The 21,242-nt window shown below is 43.6% G+C and overlaps 1 long non-coding RNA gene across 1 annotated transcript in view; it reads left to right on the top strand.

The window, feature by feature from the left end:
- The window catches only part of LOC307212014, a 535,673-nt gene extending 520,884 nt beyond the window's left edge, over nt 1-14,789 (top strand). The window contains exon 2 of the long non-coding RNA XR_013836725.1: nt 14,666-14,789. This is a non-coding gene — a long non-coding RNA (uncharacterized lncRNA). The remainder of the gene's footprint in view (nt 1-14,665) is intronic.
- The last annotated feature ends 6,453 nt before the right edge of the window (nt 14,790-21,242 follow it).

The following is a 21,242-nucleotide window of genomic DNA, read 5'->3' as shown; positions in this document are numbered from 1 at the left end:
TCATCATAGCTATGAAAATATGGACCTCTTGATTATTCCAAACTTTAAGCATGTTTCCTGCACTTTGAAATATCAAGTTGGATATCAGTTAATGAAACTGTTAAGGATTTTTAAAAAACCTATTAATTAAATCTGAAGGAACATGCATTAGAATAGAATAATAGTTCTGGGGTGGGAAATACTGTTGTTCAGAATAAAGAAGTCCCATTAAATTAGAATACCAAATAATAGGCAGCTATTCTATAGCAGCATATGTATAAAAAGGTAAAGGTACCCCTGCCCGTACGGGCCAGTCTTGACAGACTCTGGGGTTGTGCGCCCATCTCACTTAAGAGGCCAGGGGCCAGCGCTGTCCGGAGACACTTCCGGGTCACGTGGCCAGCGTGACATCGCTGCTCTGGCCAGAGCCAGAGCCAGAGCCAGAGCCGCACACGGAAACGCCGTTTACCTTCCCGCTGGTAAGCGGTCCCTATTTATCTAGCATTTATTTGGAATTGCAGGCAAACCATTTTGTTGCTATGCCACTTTAGAAGGGGGTGTGTGTGTCTATGTGTGTAAGGTTATGCCTCTTCTAAAGATGTCACCTGCCACCTGTAGTTTATGTAAATACACACATTAAAAATAGTTGGCTTTGAAAAGATGATCCCATTAAGATTTGTCAGTCAATTAATATAGCCAATGAATCAACTAAACACTGTAGCCCTCAGATAACACACAATAGGAGAGGAGAGAATCTCACCCTCATCCTTACGTGCTGACTCCAAATTAGATTGCTGGCAAAGGTTGATTGTTAGAGGAAGAGAAAAGGACATGAGAAGCCTGGATTCTCAAACTGTCTCTATCAGAACTCTATATCCTGTCACCTTCCAGACGTTCAGTCCAACCATTCAATCTACTGAATCAAGAGACTGTTTGATCTTATCTGCATCTGTGAGCTGACTGTCAGCCTCCGAAGGCTGCATATTAAATCATCTATACTGGCTCTATCAAGCTGAGAAGATCGTTTAATTCCAAATTTATTAACCCTTGGAGTGCAGGCCTCATGCCTAGCCTAGTGTGGCCTGTGTTTGATTTCACAAGACTTTCAATCCCTACTGGTTTTAAATGTGTGCCTGGAATGGGTGTTAAAATGTCAGTGTTGTGAATTACATTCTTATTCTAATTAGGAGGTCTCTCTTTTATATACAAAAGGTTTGTTCAGTGTATATTTGTGCTTATTTTGGATTTGATCCTATCTTTGAAACCTCGCTTTCATATGCTGTGGTTGTGCTTCTGTATTGGGGGAGCAGGCAGAAATGGGTTTGCTTGCAGAAAAATTAGAAGAGGCAGAGAAAGACATCATTACTTCCAAGTAAACATGAATAGGATCACACAGGGAAATCTGCATAAATTTGCATGAGTAAAGATCTATGACTTTTAACATGTTCCACAAATGCCTGCACACATACCAGTGGAAGAGTTTGCACAGTAATGTAATAAAGAGAGGTTCTATAGTAATTCTCATGCTGGCACCAAATTTTGTGCAAACAGAACATCATTTCTGAATGTAGTTCCACTTTTACATTTTGCGTTAGACCAGGGTGTGAATGAACACAACTCTTCCATGAGCCAAAGGAGACATCTTTATGTAAAGCTGCATTTTTGCATGCAAAAGCTTTGTTTTTAGATCTTCCCAGATGAGGTGCTCTCTCATGTGCAACAAGAATCAGGGGAATCCAAGGTCTTACTATTAGTATATAAAGCCCCCAGTAGCTTGGGATCAGTTGCCATGAATGATGGACTGACTCCATACGTGCCCACTTAACAGTTTCAATCTGCAGAATTGGCACTTTTACAAGTCCAGATAATGTTCATTTCACCAACAAAGCAATCCTTCAGTGTGGCAGCACCTACACTTTGGAACTCCCTGCCCATTTATATAGTCCCTTTGCTATATTGGTTTTGATGCCTGCTAAGGACTTTTCTATCTAGGCAAGCCTACACAAACATTTAATTTTAGCATCCATATTTATTTTTAAAATGCTGATTTTGTTTACATCTTTATAAATGTTATGTCAACTGATTTTTAACTTTTGCTTTTATCATTGTTTTAATGAATATTTTATATTGTATGTAAACCACTTAGATGGAGTTATTAAGCGCTCTCTCTCTCTCTATATATATATATCCTTTGTTACAGTGACTGTCACCATCAGTTCTGTTGTATTAAATACACTTGCATTAAAAACACAGTAGACAGCATTTAAAGAGAACAACTGCTGCCTAGTTAATTTAGGGTGTGTTTTAAATCAATCAAAAGGGCTGATCCAATTAATCAGCTAAACTTCGCAACCCAAAGCCTTAAGAAGGCCCACTGGGGGTTGGTATGGTAGTCCATGTACATGAATGTAGAGATTGTACCAGTGCAAAATCAGAACTATGAATTGTGCAGTCCCTTTCTAAATGTGCATTTCCTGGAGCAACTTAAATCTGATCCACATACACACTACATGCTCCTCTTTATCATTCTTGCAAGTTGCTGATGCTATCAACATATTCTGTGTGTGTGTGTGTGTGTGTGTGTGTGTGTGTGTGTGTGTGTGCACGCACAAATGCGTCCATATTTTTTCCCCTTTCCCAGATGCAAACTGTTAGAAATGTGACTGGTCTCTCCCTTTCTCTCTCCCCCACCCCTCCCTGGCTGTCTTTAATGTAGCCAAATAACAATTTTAGCATTCAGATGAAGCGATTTCATTCTGTGACTGCCTTTTCTATTAGATTTGATTTTGAGAAGCCCCAGTGGGTGCCTCCAAGGCAGAGAGCTATCTTTGAGCCTGCAACCGATTCAATAGCAGCCTGAGCTAACCTTGACCTTTGCATAGACCCTGTTCCATCTGGTGAAAGCATAGGGTTTCCTTTCCCCAGTCCCCCCTCCCCCTGGCTTCACAGTCAACATTGATCAAGGCAGAATCCAGTGTCTCTTCCCCCCACCAGCCCCCATCCCTTGCCTCCCTCCTTCTCTCCTCCCTCCCCCCTTTTTTTTTCCAAGGGCTTGGGCGATGCATGCAAAGGACACCACATTTCAATATATGGAAATGATCAAGCCTCTTATGCAACCATAAATCTAGACGGGGCTTCTGTGATATGTATGATCCCCCCCCCACCACCATTCACCTCCAAGGAGTCCCTCATTCGCCACTGTCCCTGTCTCTCCTCCCCTCTCGCCCCCACCCCCTAGTTTCTCAGCAGGGGTTTGATGCAAGCTGTACAGGAAACACTTCCTATCCACATCTCTTCCTTCTCCAACACCTGGGGGGGGGCATAGCAGAAACCTCTTTGCAAACTGAACAATTCATGACTGCTCAGCAATAGAATTGCATTGCATTTTTATCAGCCCCTGCCCTCATTGGAATCTTTGGTGTACTCCCCCACTCCAACCATTATTTATAAATGACCTCCCTACCTATTATTTACATACCAGCTTTAAGGAGAGAAAGAAGAAATAGCGGCACAGAAAACATTAGAGAAAACAGAGAAGATGAATATTTTTTAAGCTTTTTGCTTGGTTTTTAAAAGATTTATGTGGCCCAAGCTGATGCATGCTTACTCAGAAGTAAAGCTGCAATCCTACACCCACTTACCTGGGAGCAAGCCCCATTGAATTCAGCAGGATTTATTTCCAAGTAAACACAGCTAGTCTTGCCACCTAAGTCTTTCTGAACACAATGAGGTTTATTCTAATTTAAGTGACATTTTTTGGGAAAGCTGTTTTATTTCAGCAGACATTTGAAATAAGTCTTTTCTGATTTTATGGTTCATTTTATCTCTAGTGCATCTCTTTTGTAACCTTACTGTACACCACTTAGAAACGATACAGTGTTAAGTGGCATCCAAATTGTCAAAATAAATAAATATATAAATGTGGGTGCACAGGACTGCAGCTGTTTACTCAAGAAGACTCATTAAGTTTAATGGGGCTAGTAAGTTCAATGGGGCTTGCTGTAAAGTAAGTGTGCAAAGGCCTGGGACCTTACAGTCAAGCGCTGGGCATGCTTACACTGAAGTAAGTCCCATTATGTCCAGTGGGGCTTACTTACTCCTTAGTGCTTAGGCTTGCATCCCCATGTAGCCTTTGGCTACAATCCAATACACACTTACTTGGGGTTAAGACCTACTGGCCTTTGGTTCCAAGTAGACCTACATAGGATTGTATTGCCAGGAGCTTAACTATGTTATTTTGTATTATTTATTGTTATTGTATATTGAGCCTAAAACAAAAACTGTTATTTAAGTGAAAGGAAGGTGGCTTTTTAGGGACATGAAGAGTTGTACTTTCCACTGTCAGAATAATTCACAATAAATTTATATCACATCCACTCATTCATAAAGGCCCACAACATCCAACTATCAGGGAAGTACGAGTGTAGATGTGTGTAGATGTGTTTAAGACCCAACCGTGGAATGCGGTGGGGCTTCTCTAAGTAAAGGTGTAGAAGTTTGGGATTCAACTGATAAATTTCGCAAAGAAACGGCTCTCGATCCGTTTACACGCGACTACGCCATAGCTGTCAACGTTTCCCTTTTTTTAAGGGAAATTCCCTTATTCCGATTAGGATTCCTCGCAAGAAAAGGGAAAAGTTGACAGCTATGGGCTACACCCCTGCGACTCAGCTTAGAACAGCCTGCAGCAGCCTTGGCATGTTTAAAGGTAAAGGTAAAGGGACCCCTGACCATTAGGTCCAGTCGTGACCGACTCTGGGGTTGCGGCGCTCATCTCGCTTTATTGGTCGAGGGAGCCGGCATACAGCTTCCGAGTCATGTGGCCAGCATGACTAAGCCGCTTCTGGCGAACCAGAGCAGTGCACGGAAACACCGTTTACCTTCCCGCTGGAGCGGTACCTATTTATCTACTTGCACTTTGATGTGCTTTCGAACTGCTAGGTGGGCAGGAGCAGGGACCGAGCAACGGGAGCTCACCCCGTTGTGGGGATTCGAACCGTTTACTCGGGAGTAACTCCCAACGCAGGTGGCGCTGTGGGTTAAAGCCTCAGCGCCTAGGGCTTGCCGATCGAAAGGTCGGCGGTTCGAATCCCTGCGGCGGGGTGCGCTCCCGCTGCTCGGTCCCAGCGCCTGCCAACCTAGCAGTTCGAAAGCACCTCCGGGTGCAAGTAGATAAATAGGGACCGCTTACCAGCGGGAAGGTAAACGGCGTTTCCGTGTGCGACTCTGGCTCGCCAGAGCAGCGATGTCACGCTGGCCACGTGACCCGGAAGTGTCTCCGGACAGCGCTGGCCCCTGGCCTCTTAAGTGAGATGGGCGCACAACCCCAGAGTCTGTCAAGACTGGCCCGTAGGGGCAGGGGTACCTTTACCTTTACCTAACTCCCAAGGAGGCTAGTGAGGTTCTCCTCTCAACTAACCTCACGCTGGGTTGCAGCGCAGGCCGATTCTCAGCATATTTAAGGAAGGGGAACCTTACTCAGCTGGCAGGGTAGGAAGCCCCACTGACCTCCTAGAGAAGCTGTATGTGCCCACTCACTCGGGGAGCAAATCCCCGGGACGTCGGTGGGGCTTCCTCCGGAAGAAACCAGCCTCGCCTGGAAAACACACAAGTCAATCGCTAGACTTCTTTGCGCAGCCCAGTGCAAGGCACAAAGACACCCGAGGAGGGGCAGATGGAGAAAAAAGGTGGCACAAGAAGACGGGGGGGGGGCTGTTATTCACGAGCCCACCTGTCCCCGCCACTCAGTCCTCTTCCTCCCCAAAGCCCAGAGCCTGCCTTTACAACACTTCTTCAATCACATATATAAGATGCGACTCGTCTTCCTCTGCCCACAAGTGCAAAGATGCGGGAAGAAAGGAGAAGGGGGGAGATGTCACGTGGGAACAGCCTAGGCCAGGCACGGCGGCGCTTGTAGCGGCAGCGGCTCTTCAAAGGAAATTGCCTCGCTGGCCGCTTGGGCGCATTTCAATATATGGAAATGACCAGCGGCTTTCTGCAATAAATCAACACTCAACATTTTTGTCATTCCCTCCGCCTTCTCCTTCAGTTTCCTTATTTCTTTTTTATTCTTCCCCTCCCTCCCCCCCCCCGCACGCTTTATACCTCCATTCTTTTGCACACGCGAACACACCGGCTAGCTTTTCCTTTTGCTCTACACCAACTACTCCGCCCCCTCTTCTAAAATTCCCCTTTAATTCGTTGTTCTTCCTTGCAATCGCTAGCGACTCTGCAACCGTGGCGTCGTCGTCTCCTAAGCACACGTAGCTGCTTCTTCTTAAGCAATCAGTAATTATTTCAGGAGGTAACAGATACTGCAATGTTAGATTTAAGCTCCCCGCCTTTCCCCTTTTACTATTACTGCAAAACTTGTACTGGAAGGTAGCCCGGGCCGGGAGGCAAAGGCAGTTTTCTGCCAAACAAGGAACCATCAACTGACTTCGGATACCACACATCTATGTTTGCTTAGATGAACCTCCTGTATTCAAGACAAAATAAAAAAATTCCTTCCAGTAGCACCTTAAAGATCAGCTAAGTTAGTTCTAGGTATGAGCTTTCGTGTGCATGCACACTTCTTCAAAAAACTCAAAAAAAATTTATTTTTTTATTTTGAATTTTTTATTTTTATTTTTATTTATTTTTTTGTCTTGACTATGGCAGACCAACACGGCTACCTATCTGCTCCTGTATTCAGTGAGTTTTACTCCCAGGCCGGCGTGCATAGGATCGAGGCACCAGGTTTCTGGTTTGTTCGCAAAATGCAGCATTCCTGTGCAGAGCAGGGACTTTTATTTTACTGCATTTTGGGAGCTGTGTGTATCACAGTCTCCGACGAGGATGTGGGAGTCTCTTTTCCTTATTGTTTTGCAGATCCTACAACACAGTCACGCTCGGTAACTTTTCCAAAACGCAACAAACGCACCCGCCTCCTCGGCTTGGCTGCCTTTTGGCGTAAATGCGTTTCTTCCAAGCCCGGGCTGCCTTTGATTGGAGTGTCGGAGGAACGCCCCCACTCCTCCCCAGCATCACACCCTTAATTTTAAATTGTTTTGCCTTTCCTCCCACCCCCACCCCCACCCCCCACTTTTTCTTTTTACATTGCCGACATGCTAAAAGGCAAGACAGCAGTTACTCGGCACAGGATGAGGACTCGATCATAGACATGCTTACTTGGGAGTAAACCCAAAGTAGACGCGAGGTAATTTACTGCTGAGGAGATGGGGAACCTCAGGCACAGGGGCCGCAGGTGTCTCCTCACACCAGACCTTGCTATCTGGCCATTGGGCCTCTCTCCAGCCAGCATCAGCTCACTGGACCCACTTTGAAACAAAATTAAAAAAAATCCTTCCAGTAACACCTTAGAGACCAATTAAGTTTGTTATTGGTATGAGCTTTCGTGTGCATGCACACTTCTTCAGATACACTTCGCATGCACACGAAAGCTCATACCAAGAACAAACTTAGTTGGTCTCTAAGGTGCTGTTTGAAGACTAAGGACTTAGCTACACTACCTTTGCTCTGCTCTTTCCAGGCATGGTTGTTCTTCAAAGCTCTGTGTCCAAGCACCCTCTTTTTTGCTCCAGAGCTTTCCCCATGAAAACCCGCTCTTTAAAGCTCCATCAGAGAAAACAGCAATCTGCAGAAAATTTGAACTGATGTTTGCTCTGATTGAGCACTAAAGAGCTGGTTTTGGGGGACAAAGCTTGGGCAAAAAACAAAAATGCTTGGACACGGAGCTTGTAAGTGCAGACCTGTGCCTGGAAAGAGCGGGGCAAAAAGGGTGCATAAGTCCATAATTGTACTTTCTATAAGACCTACTCTATTCTTTTATGGGCGTAGCCAGGATTTATTTATTTTATCAGGGGGGGGGGGCAAAACTGAGTTATCTGCGATGCATGTGGTTAGATAGTTAAGTATTTTTATTTATTTACTTGATTTAGGAGGGGAAACTGCCACCAATGCACCCCCTGGCTACTCCCATGACTTTTTCTATACTTCTAAGCTGGCCTCATGTGTGGTTGAGGATGCTGTCTTGTCATCAGCATTGAGGTAAAGATTAAATTGCCATCCAGCTTCAAAAGGCAGTTGTCTCTGTTCTTGTCCTTGCATTTCAGGCAGCAGATTCTGTTGGGCTAGCCCTGGCTGCATTCTCCCTGGGGCTAGGGTGGGAATCTATTTTCAGACCAAGGGCCACATTCCCTTGTGGACAACCTGGGGTGGGAGGGTGGGTGCTGCATGCCAAAGATGGGTCAGACAATATATTTGACTCTCATCTTTGTACAGTAGACTACATTTGTGTGCACACAAATGTATATTCATCCAGGCAAGCAAGAAGTGTTATTACAGTTCATAGACACATCCCAGACAGACAAAGAAGACATGGAATAGTGCCAGGAGGGCTTTGTGACCTAGGCACAGGGAGTCTCACCTGGAGAAGGGCCAAAGAGATAAGCCTGCCGTCCTTGAGTGTCTGGCTGGAATGTTTCCTTGGGCTGTAATAAGGCCTCTTACTTGTCTCTATTGGAGAGATGTGTGCATGCTGAGAAGTTCACCGAAACGTTTGGGCTGTACATGGCTGGAATGAAGCCTACTGTGCAAAAGGTAAAAGTCACATCCATTGCTCCACCCACTTTTGCCTCTGGCCCTGACCACCATTGGCATGCACTTTACCTGCTAGTTTTCAAGCACAGAGAGATAAAGCAATGTATGCAACCATGGTACATAGAATCATAGAATCATAGAGTTGGAAGAGACCGCAAGGGCCATCGAGTCCAACCCCCTGCCAAGCAGGAAACACCATCAGAGCACTCCTGACATATGGTTGTCAAGCCTCTGCTTAAAGACCTCCAAAGAAGGAGACTCCACCACACTCCTTGGCAGCAAATTCCACTGTCGAACAGCTCTTACTGTCAGGAAGTTCTTCCTAATGTTTAGGTGGAATCTTTTTTCTTGTAGTTTGGAACCATTGCTCCGTGTCCGCTTCTCTGGAGCAGCAGAAAACAACCTTTCTCCCTCCTCTATGTGACATCCTTTTATATATTTGAACATGACATGGCTCCACCAAAAAGCATTGCATCTCAGGCAATGCGTAAGTTCTATCCTTAGATTTGAGATAGTTCATGTATGTGTACTGGAGTGTCAAATGTGGGATCCCTCCGTCACCACTACAGCCGCGTGTAGAGGATCCTCCGTTCATGGCTGTAGTGGCAACAGAAGGATCCCGGCACCGTCTGTACGGCGCTGGAGCACCGCTGCCGGCAAACCGCTATGTACAGTGCATGCGCGGCGTCACTACGTGCAGCGCATGCGTCGTACGTAGCGACACCCGACCCCTGGTGTCACGACACCTTCATTCGCCCCTGCTTGGCTGGAATATGTCCCTGAACTCTGATCATGTCGGCACTTTGTCCTGGATCTTAGGCAAGTCAATGAAAAAAATCATGGTTTCTGGTGTTTTTGTAATGGTAGCCCTAGCATAGAAACTAGTCTGCTGTACAAAGGTAACATTTACATTAATTGCTCCATTCATTTTTGCCTCTGGCCCCACCTCCCACTGGCATGTGGCTCTCAGAAGGTTGCCCTTGGGGTGATAAAGTTCCCCTGCCCTTGATCTGGATGTCAGGGAACTGAACCTGGAACTTTTTGCCTGCAAAGCATATGCTCTACCACAGAGCTGTAGCCCTTTCGCTTAAGCTGTGGCACTAGGGCTCCATCCAGAGGGCAGCTGTTGCCATGTCTGATGTAGCCCTCTAGGACTCAACCAGAAGCAAGAGGGAGAGGACTGAGTCAAGGAAGAATGACCAGCAAGCACAGGAACTGTGGGTTACAGCCGCTGTTAAGGGTAGTGTGTCATTTCCACTGGCTTTGCTAGCCCCTGGGCTAACAGTCCTCAGCAGGCTTCCTGTGTGGTTTGTGGGTGTAAAGCATCTGGTAAATAGAAAAATAAACCGCCTGGGAATAACCCCAAAGGGAAAGGGGAGGGGCCATCATTCTGTGGTAGAGCTTATTGCTCAGGAATGTCAACTTGTTCACAAAGTTTGCAAAACATACCAGATTCATTCAGGTATCAGTGCAGGTCAACTGCACATGAGGGGTGGATTTCTACAGTTAATGACAGCTTGTCTAGGGAAAACCCTTTTCTCCTACAAAAAAAATTCCTTCCAGTAGCACCTTAAAGACCAGCTAAGTTAGTTCTTAGTTGGTCTTTAAGGTGCTACTGGAAGGAATTTTTTTTGTTTTGACTATGGCAGACCAACACGGCTACCTATCTGTAACCTTTTCTCCTACAACTGTAATGGAAGCCTTGATCCTAGAGTTGAATTGAATAACATAATATTTTTTGGACACCTGTGGAAGAGTCTACACAATACAAGTAAAAAAAAGGAATAAAGATAAGAAATAAAGCAAAAGTTGCTTTTCAGTTCTTTTCTCTCCCCACCCTTGCAAACAACCAACAATGTACAGTGGTACCTCGGGTTAAGTACTTAATTTGTTCCGGAGGTCTGCTCTTAACCTGAAACTGTTCTTAACCTGAAACACCACTTTAGCTAATGGGGCCTCCTGCTGCTGCCGCACCGCTGGAGCACAATTTCTGTTCTCATCCTGAAGCAAAGTTCTTAACCCGAGGTACTATTTCTGGGTTAGCAGAGTCTGTAACCTGAAGCGTATGTAACCTGAGGTACCACTGTACATTGCAAGTGGGGCTGTGGAATGTATAAGAAGCACCTGGACACACACTCCCCAAAGAATTACATGATAGGATACAATGGGGAAGAGGACTTTGCTGCCTGCAGGTTTGGCCCCCAATTTTCTGCAAGGAAGTGGAATCCTCCCGTGGTTTTGTGCTTTGGTGTTCAACATACAAAGGAGCTGAAACATTTCCACTATCAATACTTATTAAAGTTTAAAAGGTAGGGCAAGGAAAACAGAAAAAGAAACCTGTGACATATAAATTGAAAACAGATGAGTATAAAATTCAGAAGAAATATACGTGTTTTGCACATGTACCATAGAATCAAAAATTCTACATGAGTGCTAAACAGATTCGCCCCCCCCCCCCGTAAGCATGCAGAACTTCAATGCAGATGCTCAGAAACAAGAGAGACAACTGAAAAATGATGCTTGAGGGGTAGGCGGGGAAATAAGAAGAGTGGGAGCAGACTACCCCAAACACCACTCCCCAGAAAGAACAAGGAAACCTGTTCAGGAGATATTTTGGGAGCAATTTAGGAAGAGGAACAAAACTCCCTTTGGGTTTTCCATGGATTTCATAAGATTTGGTTCAGCAGTAAACATTGGGTTTTCCTACCTGGGAAAAGCAGTGGAGCAAAAAAAGAAGAAACCTCTCAGACCTGTCATAATAGATGGAAACAAAATACTAGAACACACAGGGAAAACCAAAGTGTGGATGGGCTCTGACATTCTTAGCTTGCATCCTTTCCAACTTCTGCCTCTCTCACACACTGGACCTCAAGCCACAAGGTCAACTTGGAGCTATTCTCCTGAGAAGAAAGGGTCAAGCATGGCTGCCTTTGTTTTCTCTAGCTTAAGTAAAGTAGCTTAGAACTAGAACCTCTATCCTATTCAAGTTATGTACTTCCTATAATAAACATCTTTGTATTTTTTCATCAACAATAATCTCTCTTTGTGTGAGAGAGATTGGTCTCTCACAAGCCAGTAGTCTCCACATGTCACATATCAGTTGCAAGCGTATGCACTAGGTGGGCCTGCAAGAAAACATTTTCTATACTTGCAGTGCAGCTTTTATAACCAAATGTTTTATTCTTCAGCCTATTCTTCTGCACCCCCCCCCCCATTTTTCCAGCTCTGAATCTGAGCTGGAAAATTGTCCTGCCCCAAAGGAAAGTAGCAGTGGAACACTTGGATGAAAACGTCAAAGGGTCCTTGTAGATTTTGTCTCACTCCAGCAATAATGAATATGGCTGAAATCTACAGCAAATGTAAGTCTCTAGTTCATATAATTCCAGTAACCAGTGCCTGGAATTCTGTGCACACCAAATTTTAGCTTTCTAGGTGGTCTGGAAGTTGAATAATAATTTTGATTTTCACTCAAGTGAGCAAGTCAGTCAGTCCCAAACATCTTTATAAGTAAGTAAACCTATTACCATTTAAAGCCACAGGTTATAATTATTAATGTCAAACAATTGAAGCAATCTTTGTCCATCATATAAGACTTGATTACTCTAACATGCTTTATGTGGAGTTACTTTCTGCTTTGGAAGTTGTAGCTAGTGCAGAATACAGTGGCCAGACTGCTCACAGGACGAGGATCCTGGCAACACATTACTCTATTGCCAATTTGGTATCAGGCCAGGTTCAAGGTTCTTATGTAAATTCACAAAGCTGAAAACTACTTGGGCCCAAAGTGCCTTGAGGACCATCTGATCACCTAAGATCACTACTTGTGGTTCCCGATGACCCTGAGATTCAGTTGGTCTTTACAAGGGCCCAAGCCTTTCATGTGGCAATCTCTGACCAGTGACCAGTAAAATTGGTCAGGAATCATTCCTTCTTTTAGATACCACCTAAAAACTTCGCAATGTAAATTTTCTTTGAACCAACCAGCATTTATGGATATTTCTACTGGTGTTTTTCTACAATTGGAACTTATGGTGCCGGAGGAGACTCTTGAGAGTCCCATGGACTGCAAGAAGATCAAACCTATCCATTCTTAAGGAAATCAGCCCTGAGTACTCACTGGAAGGACAGATCCTGAAGCTGAGGCTCCAGTACTTTGGCCACCTCATGAGAAGAGAAGACTCCCTGGAAAAGACCCTGATGTTGGGAAAGATGGAAGGCACAAGGAGAAGGGGACGACAGAGGATGAGATGGTGGGACAGTGTTCTCGAAGCTGTGAACATGAGTTTGACCAAACTGCAGGAGGCAGTGGAAGACAGGAGTGCCTGGCGTGCTCTGGTCCATGGGGTCATGAAGAGTCAGACACGACTAAACGACTAAACAACAACAATTTGTTGTTGATGTTGTTAGGAAAGTGCAGTTTATAAATATTTTAAAAAAATAAGTTTTGAACTGGTGAATGGATTAAGTGTGCGAAAGTTGCATATGACCTTGGAAAAGGGTCATGGCTCAGTGGCAGAGCATATGTTTTGCACACAGAAGGTTCCAGGTTCAATCCCCAGCCAGATAAGTTTGGGAGAGAACCCTGTGTGAAATCACAGAGCTGCTGCCAGTCAGTGTAGGCAATACAGAGCAAGATGGACCAATAATCAGCTAGATCTGACTCAGTATAAGGCAGCTTTTTGTGTTCTTATGAAGAAAAAGGATAACATAAAAAGTGTTTTGTTTTTAGATTATGCACCTAACTGTGTCTATATGTTTGTTAAGCTGGTCAAACTAATTAGTGACAGCCCTAAGCTGTCACTGAGAAAAAAACAACCAACAGTGTGGCAAATGTAAGCATTCAGAATATGTAATCCATTTTTTTATTATTATCTCTGTCTGTCTATTGGCTGTGAGACGTGGAAGACCCGCCCCCTGCCTTGCAGGCCTTTCGCCATCTGGCCTGAGAGGGCAGGACCCTGACTGACTCCAGCTACAAAAGCTGATGCTGCTGAAGAGGCCAGAGATCATCTTGGTTGTGAGTCCCAGAAGACCGGCTCCCTGCCTCGCAGGTCTTTTTCCATCTCGCTTGGGAGTGCAGGGCCCTGACTCCAGCTACAAAAGCTGAGACTGAACAGACTTTTGGGTTGGGGTGTTATTTAGGGTCTTTTGTTGGCACAGGGATTGTTGTTGCTGTTGCTGGTTTTGATATTAATTTTTGCATCTTTATTTTATACCTTATTATGATATAATAATAATAATAATAAGAAGAAGAAGAAGAAGAAGAAGAAGAAGAAGCAGCAGCAATATTTGTAGCCTGCCCATCTGACTGGGTTGCCCCAGCCACTCTGGGCGGCTTCCAGCAGATATAAAAACATAGCAGAAATTGTTTAATTTGGTTGTGTCCTTTTGGATGTTTTATTGTTTATGACTGCTTGTGTTATGTGTGTAATTATGTATTTTTTTCATGTTGTAAGCCACCTTGAGCATGATTTTAACTATGGAAAAGTGGCATACAAATAACTTTATGTATGTATTTATGTATGTTTCTCTCTTTCTCTCTCATATGATATTGTAAGTAAGCAGTAATGTGAGCATACCCTATCAGCCGTTGCAGTGCCACAGATAAGTGCGCAAGCACAAATGACAGTTTGGGGTGAGGGTATTTTGTTTGTTTGTTACTATGTTATGTATTTTCGTGTTTTTAGTCTAAGCCGCCCTGTGACCCTAGGATAATGCGCAGTATAAATAATAATAATAATAATAATAATAATAATAATAATAATAATATAACAAATAAGAGGTCCAGTGGGGTTCCAGGAGTGGAGAAAACCCGAAAGCTCATGTATGTCAGGTGAAAAAAACCCTAACCCCTCTCTGAGGTGAACAAATGTGGCTTGAAATGCAGCAAGAGGTGGGTGGGTGACCTCACAGTGCTTCAAGCACCTAATTTGAACATTGTTATTCTAAAGCAGCAATGCAGCAGCAAGCAAAGGCTCTAGCAGCTCAGTCAGCTGCTTGTGGCTGGAAAGCCAAACAGGATGTGTGTGACTGTTGCCATGGGAACAAAGGGGCAGTCCATTCTGTACTGAGCACCGGATGTTAGCTCAGTGTGTGTGTCATATGACCTGTACTGGAAGTACATGGGTGGAGTTTATTCTTACTGTTGTTGAGTGCAGACATGTTTTCTCTGTACTGAAGTGAAAGACAGAAATAAAAGATGTAAATAGATTTCTGTCTGCTTCTTTCCCCTCCCTGGGGACACCAAAGGGGAGAGAGAAGGAACGGTGTGTTTTTCTCACAGCCTGAGAAAAATCGCCGAGACCTCGCCAGCTTATCTGCCGGGAGTAACAGCCGGGAGGTCGCCAAGGAATATCTGCCGGTGCCTATGCTGTGGCACATTCCTCTGACCGAGGCAGAATTCCAACAAACATATCCCCAGTCAGTCTTTCTAATGATGGTGCTTCCCTGGATCTCTGACCTGAGTCTAGTCCTGGCTAGTTCTTATAGGCAAAAAAACACACCCCAAAGCCGTATTGTCCAGTGTGTCAGCACCAAATTCTACCGGCGAACAGCTTTTACAAGCAGCTTTAAGCAAGGTGTCTATGTAGGTGGGTAGCCATTCTGGTTGCCCCAGACATGACCCTTGCTACACTTCTCTTCATTTGCTGTATGTTGCACCAAGCACAGCCGTTAGTTGTGCATTAGCTAAATCATCCAAGTTCAGTTGCCTATTTCCAAAGGTGTTTCCTGCAAAGAGGCCTCAAGAGAATCGACGTTATGCTCTTGACCAGGTTAACCACAAATTAGCAAATTTATTCTTAACTTCAGTCCAGCATATAGACTATCTTACCACATAGACTGTTAAAAGTATTTCATTGCCAGGTTTCCTCTGACATGGCTTTTCCTGCTTAGATCCCTTTTATCAGATCCTGGGGACTTGTTCCAAATCTAAACTTTGGGGGATTCCAGCATTTTTATAGATTTGATTCACTAAAATGCATATTATTTGAGAATTGTTAAGGTAGATGAAAGGGAGAGGATAAATTAATGGGGGTATGTCTGTCTATAGGGAAGGGCCATAGCTCAATGGTAGATTGTCTGCCTTGCAAGCAGAAGGTTACAGGTTCAATCCCTAGCATCTCCAGGTAAGGTTGGGAGATACACTTTCTTGAAACCCTGGAGACCTACAGAAGAAGTTAACTGAGGCCTTTTGAGCCCACCTCTTTATTTAATTTACTTTTTATCTCACTTTACCTTAATGTAGCTAACAACAAAACAGCAAAATAACCCTATAATTGCAATTAAAGACCTGGAATACCAGGGTTCAAATCCCCACTCAGCTATGAAGCTCATTGTTTGACCTTAGGCCAGTCATTGTCTCTCAGCCTAACCTACATCACAAGGTTGTTGTGAGGATAAAATGCAAGATGTGAGAGCCATGTATCCCACCTTGAGCTCTATGGAGAAAATGTGGGATACGATTTTTTACAAATAAAACCCCCTCAGAGTTTAATCAGCCCAACTTTATAGTTGTGCTTCAGTTCAGGAGTGGGCAACATGCAAACCTCAGTTTAATTTTATATGAGTCTCTGCAAGTGATCATTGTAGACTTCTGAGCAAGAGGGATCTGTCTCTACTCACTCACCGCCCTCCCATGACAGCACACCAAGTAAGGAGGGAGAGAAGAGGAATGTCAGATTGACTTGTTGAATTGGTGTATTGTCAAACCAAAGAAATAACAGCCAACATTCTGACCTAGCCACTACCAAGAGAAAGTTCTGAGAACTTTTGAGTCAAGATGGGACTCTGGGTAGTTCATTAATTGTGCGTGCAATTGTTATATTTGCCTGAGAAGGGGTTTGTGGTATAACCAGCCTCATATAACCAACATGCCTGGGACAGCACAGTTGGGAGAGCATGAGGCTCTTAATCTCAGGGTCATGGGTTCGAGCCCCATGTTGGGTGAAAGTTACCTGCATTGCAGGGGGTTGGACTAGATGACCCTCATTGTCCCTTCCAACTCTACAATTCTATGATTCCATGAAAATGCTTAAGTCTAATTAATGCATGAAGGGGTTAAGACCATAAAGTAAGCTGTCATGCCAGGCTTAACTCAGCCTTGGGCAGGACTAGGTAATCAAGACTTTGTTCCCCATAATCTACCTCAGAAGCTCAACGTGATGTGATGGTGGCTCCAAGCAGAGACCGCCTGGCTTCTACAAGCCATTATTTAGTTCCCATACCAATAATTCAGGAACTTTCACCACAGTAACTAAGCCACGTTTTACTGCCTGTGCTTTTGGGCTGACATATGGAAAAGCACATGTACCTGCCCATTAGAGAGTTTGTAAGTAAACCATTTAAAACTTAGTAAACATGTGGTTTCTTCCTATGCTGAATAGGGGACTATTTTGGAACTCACCAAAAAGACATATTTTAAAGGTCTAACAGCCTCTATTTCTACACTTTACTTCACTGCATGTTTCATGGTTTTAAATCTCTGCTGGCGTTCTCTCACCATAGAGTACTTGCCCCATACCTGGATCTTAGCATCCAGAGTATTCTCTTTTTACACCTATTTTTTCCTTGCCACCATCACTTTGGACACCTAAAATGGCACTATAAGCATAATGATGGTGATGATGAAGTGACAGCTACAAACATACCTCTCACATTTATTGATTGGGTTGCATTACTTTACACAGTGCTTTTTTCTGGGGGGATGCATACCCCTAAACATTTTGTGAATCTTTATACTTTTGTCCATTTACTGTATTTATTTCCCCCAATTTGAACTATAAAATTGTGGTTTTCTTGAGTCAAAATGAGAGTACCCCTAAACATTTTTTAGAAAAAAAGCACTGACTTTACACGTTTAGCACCCCACCAATAAAAATGCATCCAGAAAGAGACAGAGTACATAGGTAGAAGATTACATCACACAAAAAAATATTTCTGGAGGAATTTGCTTTGAATTAGACCAGGCGGGTTTGTTGCTTTATTCTCTTATTTAAAGGAAGAAGTGTGGAATATATGTACACACATACTTGAATATTACAATAGCTTTCTGCAGAAATTGAAAAATATATAGTAGTTCCCAAACTTTCAGATGCAAACAAGGATTTGCACAGCATAAGGCTTGTTTGGAAATCATGTCAGCACTTGCTAGCAAAAAACGTGAGTGACAATTAATCATAAAATAAAGCTTTCTAACTTCTTTTTCTTTTTTTACACTCATGTAACATAACAGGTTTTTGAGAAAATCGCTGAGGCAGATGTGAGAGTTTCCTTTCTAGTATCTGCAGAGCTAACCATTTTCAGTGTAAGACAACAACGCTCCTTTAAATAGAACTGTTGATTTTCTCTATTTCTTGCAAATGCCAATGCACATTCTACACTTTAAAATAATTATTTTTAAAAAATAAAATACAAGGAATATTCATTTCTTACATAAAGCCTTTTGTTGGGCTGATCCAAGCAGCTGCAACACATTCTCTTAAATCTACGTATTTGCAGTTGCTATACAATATAATGCGGGGGGCGGGGTGTGCCTTCCAAACACAGAAGTATTTCAGGAAAAGAAACCAAAAATAAAAATAAAATTGTTATATTTTCAGGCAGAGACAAACATTGTAGAAATCTGCTTATCCAAACTATGTAATTTACTATATGATACTGATTTCAGAGATGAGGAAATATAAATTTCTTTTATTTTTTTCCTTTATTTATATAAATTGACAACTATCAATTGGCCAAGTTCTCCTTGGGTAGCAATCTTCAAGTTTGTGAGGACTCTGTAGATTCTAATCAGTTTAGGTGTAATGTAACTCAAAAGGTTATAAGGGACGCGGGTGGCGCTGTGGGTAAAACCTCAGCGCCTAGGACTTGCCGATCGTATGGTCGGCGGTTCGAATCCCCGCGGCGGGGTGAGCTCCCGTCGTTCGGTCCCAGCTCCTGCCCACCTAGCAGTTCGAAAGCACCCCTAAGTGCAAGTAGATAAATAGGTACCGCTTTATAGCGGGAAGGTAAACGGTGTTTCCGTGTGCTGCGCTGGTGCCGGCTCGCCAGAGCAGCTTCGTCACGCTGGCCACGTGACCCGGAAGTGTCTCCAGACAGCGCTGGCCCCCGGCCTCTTAAGCGAGATGGGCGTGCAACCCCAGAGTCGGTCACGACTGGCCCGTACGGGCTGGGGTACCTTTATCTTTACCTTTACCTTTTAACTCAAAAGGTTGCATGATCCTCCTGAACTACTAAAAGTTAATCTGTTTCCTGAGTTGGAAATTCTGCATGACTTCTGTAGAAACTTCAGCCAGCAACCATGTCAAGAACTGATCAGTTTAGAACCAGATTCTGTGTGTGAGTGCCCCATGTAGTAAATTATTAGAACTACAGCTTGAAGCATCTTCCTAACAGTGAAATATTGTCAGGATCCAGAGCCTGCCCATTCAGGTTGACCCCTGGGCTATATGGGGGGGGGGACCCTTTGGGGTGGCCTGATATTTTGCTGGAGCAAAAAAGTTGTTATGTACTGAAGTTCTCACCCTGGGCCAGCAGGGGGATACTGTAGATAGTTATGCAAATGAAGGATCGAAAGTGACATTCAGTGATTGGATAGTTTTAGAAAGTTGTTACAGTAACGTGGTACTGGAGCTCTAAATAAGCAGGCTGACTGAGCCCTTCAGTTCAGTTCTGTTCTGGCCTCTGAATAAATAAGAGCTGTTTGAAGAATCGCTGTGTCATCTGATATGTTCACCCACAACTTAACAAAAGTCTTCAACACTGTGGTGTGCTTCTTGACTCTTATCTCCCTGACTGATTTCTGAAAGCTGCCTACAACTAATAGGGGGACTGTAGCTCAGTAACAGAGCAACTGCTATGCATGTAGTAGTTCCCGGGTTCCATTCCCATAATCTCTAGACATTCCCTGTCTGAAACCCTGGAGAGCTGCTGCTTGGCAGTGCAGATAGTACTGAGATAGATGGAGCAGTGGTCTGATTTGGCAAGCATTGGTTTCCTATTTCCTATTTGTTTGCCCTAAATCTTCCACCATTCAGCTTCACTGCATTACCCCTGGTTTCTAGTATTATGAGGGGGGGGGGGGGGAACCAACCCTATTCACATGTTCTGCATCTTACATAATTTTATACGCTTCTATTGTGTGTCTGCAACTTACTCATTTTTTTTTCTAAGCGAAAAAGCCCCACATGTAATCTTTCCTCATAAAGGAGTTGCTCCAGCATCATGGATAATTTTTGTTGGCCTTTTCTGGATTTTTTGCAGCTCTACAATATTCTTTTTGAGATGAGGCAACCAGACCTTGAAACAGTATTCCAAGTGTGGTCACACCAGAGATATGTATAAAGGTATTTCCATACCACGAATTCCACATGAAGTTTGCTTTTTTCACAGCTGCTGCAGAGCACTCTGGGTTGAAGTCTGCATTGAGCTATTGACTATGACCCCAAAATCCCTCTCTTAGTAAACTGTATATCCCTCTCTGGTAAACTGTACATTAGCAAAATTCTTTAAATCTGAAAATGTGAGTGAATGATCAAAAGGCAGCTGCATGATTTCACAAAAGAAAATCTCACTACTTACACACACACACACACACACACACACACTATGTTATTCCTTTGGAAAGACAGAAGTGAGGTCAACGGCTCAGAACTGCAATGCCTCAAGACTGCCAAGACCTTGACCTTGCAATCATCACCTAAGGCCCTTCTTTGTGTGCCCCCTCCATGAAATATCTGGAGGGTGGCAACACAAGAATGGGCCTTTTCTGCGGTGGCTCCCAGTTTGTGACATTCTTTCCTCCAATAAATAATTTATTACATACGGCCCCTTTATTACAAAGCTTTAGGTGCCAGGCAAAAATGTTCCTCTACAACCTGGCCTTTGCTAATTAAACAATCCATGCCCTTTTAAATATGTCGGGATGGGAGAGGCCAACAATAACAACATGCTTCTGTGGGGAGGCAGACAATAAGAAAATTATTCCTATATTGTCATTATGTTATGTTTTGAGTTTTTATTTTGTGTTTTGTGTTGTAAGCCACCCTGTGATTTTCGGATGAAGGGTGGAAAATAAATTTAATAAATACAATTTTTAAAAATAAGGGAAGAGTAACAGAATTGAGAGGGAAGAACAGATGATACAACAACAACAACAACAACAACAACAACAACAACACATACTTCCAGTTCCCTTCCCTTTCATTTAAAGTGTTATGCTTGGTTTTTGAGAACTTTGCAGTCTGGGAAATGGGGGAGGGGGAGAGGAAGAAACAGAGAATGCAAGCTTTCCCCCTCTCCCCCCCCCCCAAATCTTGTCATAATTAAGAAATTGTCTCATTTCTCCTGTGCCTGAAAAAGGAGTATGGGCATTGCTATAATAAGAGCATGTCAGGTTGTGTTTTGTGTTCTTTCCCTGCTTTCTTTTCCAGGCTTGCACTTCTAATTTAAGAATGCTACCACTTGGTTATTAAAATATTCCAATGGTGCCTCTTCTTACACAGAGGAAAGAGGAGTTTTGTTTAAAAAGAGAGGAAAAAAAGAAAATGCATCTAAAGCCTCTTCTGAGCCAGCTTATTTAATTACAACAGGGGAGTAGCAATGTGAGGACAAGGTGTTGTACTTTTCCTTCAAACGAGATGGCAAGGGAGGCACACGTGGGG

This window comes from Podarcis cretensis (genome assembly GCF_951804945.1).
Source record: "Podarcis cretensis genome assembly, chromosome: 3".
Classification (NCBI taxonomy): domain Eukaryota; kingdom Metazoa; phylum Chordata; class Lepidosauria; order Squamata; family Lacertidae; genus Podarcis; species Podarcis cretensis.
Note: the sequence above shows the minus strand (reverse complement) of the source record. Positions and strands in the feature narration are given on the sequence as shown.